Source organism: Rhinopithecus bieti, unplaced genomic scaffold (genome assembly GCF_001698545.2).
Source record: "Rhinopithecus bieti isolate Rb0 unplaced genomic scaffold, ASM169854v2 scaffold_8220, whole genome shotgun sequence".
NCBI classification, from domain to species: Eukaryota; Metazoa; Chordata; class Mammalia; order Primates; family Cercopithecidae; genus Rhinopithecus; species Rhinopithecus bieti.
The window spans coordinates 4402825-4405888 of NW_016806392.1; the positions used below are offsets into that span (position 1 = coordinate 4402825).

The 3064-nt window shown below is 41.6% G+C and overlaps 1 pseudogene; it reads left to right on the plus strand.

The window, feature by feature from the left end:
• The first annotated feature begins 1550 nt into the window (after positions 1–1550).
• LOC108532121 (UV excision repair protein RAD23 homolog B pseudogene) lies at positions 1551–2565 on the plus strand (annotated as a pseudogene).
• The last annotated feature ends 499 nt before the right edge of the window (positions 2566–3064 follow it).

The following is a 3064-nucleotide window of genomic DNA, read 5'->3' on the forward strand; positions in this document are numbered from 1 at the left end:
TTTTTTTTTTTTTTTTTTTTTAATAGAGTCTCCCTCTCTTTCCCAGGCCGGAGTGCAATGGTGCAATTTTGGTTCACTACAACTTCTGCCTCCTGGGTTAAGTGATTCTCCTGCCTCAGCTTCCCAAGTAGCTGGGATTACAGTCACACGCCACTGGGCTTGGCTAATTTTTATATTTTTAGTAGAGATGGGGTTTCACCATGTTGGCTAGGCTAGTCTCAAACTCCTGACCTCAAGGGATCTGCCTGTCTTGGCCTCCCAAAGTGCTGGGATTACAGAAATATTCTTTTATTACACATTTTTCTAATATATATGTCATGATCACTACCAAATACACATGAAACTCAAAGATGGACAGTTTTTTTTAAGCAAGGACATCTGAATAGGTAGAAACATGTTGTTATGATGTGAGTGAATTTTCACACAGAAAATACAAGTATGCAGAAGTCAAATGTATTTTTAGTAAATAATTTGAATTTCCATCCTTACCTACAAACTGCTTGTTGGGCAACAGCTTAATATTGCTCTTCTTAAGTTAATTCAGTCACTTCAGGACATAAACTTGGTAGATTTAGAATTTAAGCTCTGTCAACTTAAGGAGAGCATAGTTTTATTCTTCTTTTGCTCTTTAGGATTATATCTAAGTTCTGTGAGGACATGGCATCAGTCTGAAGGCGGATTTTTGTTCTCTGTAATATTGTCACCCCCAAGTCATTAATCAGATCACTACTTCTCTGTATTTTTATGCTGCTGTTCACTACTAACATTTGTGGTCCAACCGTGATCTCTGGCTGCATCCTTATCCTGTGCATCCTTGTCTTCTAAATCCTACAGTCCTTTTGTTTTGTTGTGCCCTTTGAGCTCTTGGGTACAGAAAGCCTTGGCTATTTTCTTTGTCCCAGGCTTGACTATATGGGCCTCATCAAGCTGCTATGCAAACACATTTGCAGATCAGTTCTTGTTATTCTGTAAGGCCTAAGTGTCCCTGAATTCTGCTCTAGTTATCCAGACACTAGCCTGCCATGAAGTCTATAAGAAATAGATTGGCATAAATAACAAAGAATGATAATACCAAGTGTCAGTAAAGATGTGAAATAACTAGAATTCTCACACTTTCCTGGTGGGAATGCAAAATGACTCAGTCCCATTGGAAACATTTTGGCAGTTTCTTATTAAAATAACTATACATTTATTATACAACTCATCATTTGCATATCTAAGGATTATTCCAAGAGAAATAAAAAGTTATCTAACGAGGCCACAGACCCGCCCCCCCCGCCCCCCCCCACCAGCCAAAGCCAGACTGGGCGCAGGCCTCCCCGGCAGCCGAGCTGTGCAGTGGGCACCATGCAAGGTCACCCTGAAGACCCTCCAGCCGCAAGACCTTCAAGATAGACATTGACCTGGAGGAGACAGTGAAAAGCACTGAGAGAGAAGATAGAATCTGAAGAGGGGAAAGATGCCTCTCCGGTAGCAGGTCAAAATTAATTTATGCAGGCAAAATTCTCAATGATGATACTGCTCTCAAAGAATATAAAATTGATGAGAAAATCTTTGTGGTGGTTATGGTTATGGTGACCAAACCCAAAGCAGTGTCAACACCAGCACCAGCTACAACTCAGCAGTCAGCTCCTGCCAGCACTACAGCAGTTTACTTCCTCCACAGCAGCAACTGTGGCTCAGGCTCCAACCCTTGTCCCTGCTTTGGCTCCCACTTTCACACCCACATTTATCACTCCAGTGTCAGTGACAGTGTCTTCTGAACCTGCACCTGCTAGTGCAACTAAACAAAAGAAATCTGCAGAAAAGCCAGCAGAGACACCAGTGGCTACTAAGCCGACATCAACTGATTGTACATCGGGAGATTCTTCTTGGTCAAACCTTTTCGAAGATGCAACGAGTGCACTGGTGACAGGTCAGCCTTATGAGAATATGGTAACTGAGATCATGCCAATGGGCTATGAATGAGAGCAAGATTGCAGCCCCGAGAGCCAGTTTCAAGAACCCTGACAGGGCAGTGGAGTATCTTTTAATGGGAATCCCTGGAGATAAAGTCAGGTTGTGGTTGACCCCCACCAAGCAGCTAGTACTGGGGTTCCTCAGTCTTCAACACTGGCTGCAGCTGCAGCAACTACGACAGCAACGACAACAACAAGTTCTGGAACATCCCCTTGAATTTTTATGGAATCAGCCTCAGTTTCAACAGATGAGACAAATTATTCGACAGAATACTTTCCTGCTTCCAGCGTTACTACAGTAGATAGGTCGAGAGAATCCTCAATTACTTCAGCAAATTAGCCAACAAAAGGAGCATTTTATTCAGATGTTAAATGAACCAGTTTGAGAAGCTGATGGTCGAGGAGGAGGAAGTGGAGGTGGCAGTGGAGGAATTGCAGAACCTGGAAATGGTCCTATGAACTACATTCAAGTAACGCCTCAGGAAAAAGAAGCTATAGAAAGGTAGGAATTCCTGAAGGACTTGTGATACAAGCATATTTTGTTTGTGAGAAGAATAAGAATTTGGCTGCCGATTTTCTTCTACAGCAGAACTTTGATGAAGATTGAAAGGGAGTTTTTTATATCTCACACTTCCCACTAGTGCATTACACCCAACTTGTTCACTGGATTGTCTGGGATGACTTGGGCTCATATCTGCAATACTTGGTATAAGGTAGTAGACTGTTGGGGGTGGGGAGGGAGGGATCTAGGATATAGGACAGGGATAAATACAGTGCATATCTGCTTCAATTAGCAGATGCCGCAACTCCACACAGTATGTAAAATATTATACAACCCAAAATCAGCTTTTGCAGGTCTTTATTTCTTCTGTAAAACAGTAGGTAACTTTTCCTAGGTTTCACTCGTTTTAGTATACTAGATCCAGAAACTTAGTGTAATGCCCTGCTTTATATTTCTTTGACTTAACATTTCAGAAAGAATCTTAGCTACCTAGAATTTACAGTCTCTGTTTCATGGCAACACTGGATAATGACTTTGTGAAATATGAAAGAATTTTGTAGCGACTGTAAATAGAAATGCCAAGTTATTGATAGTTAATTGTTGC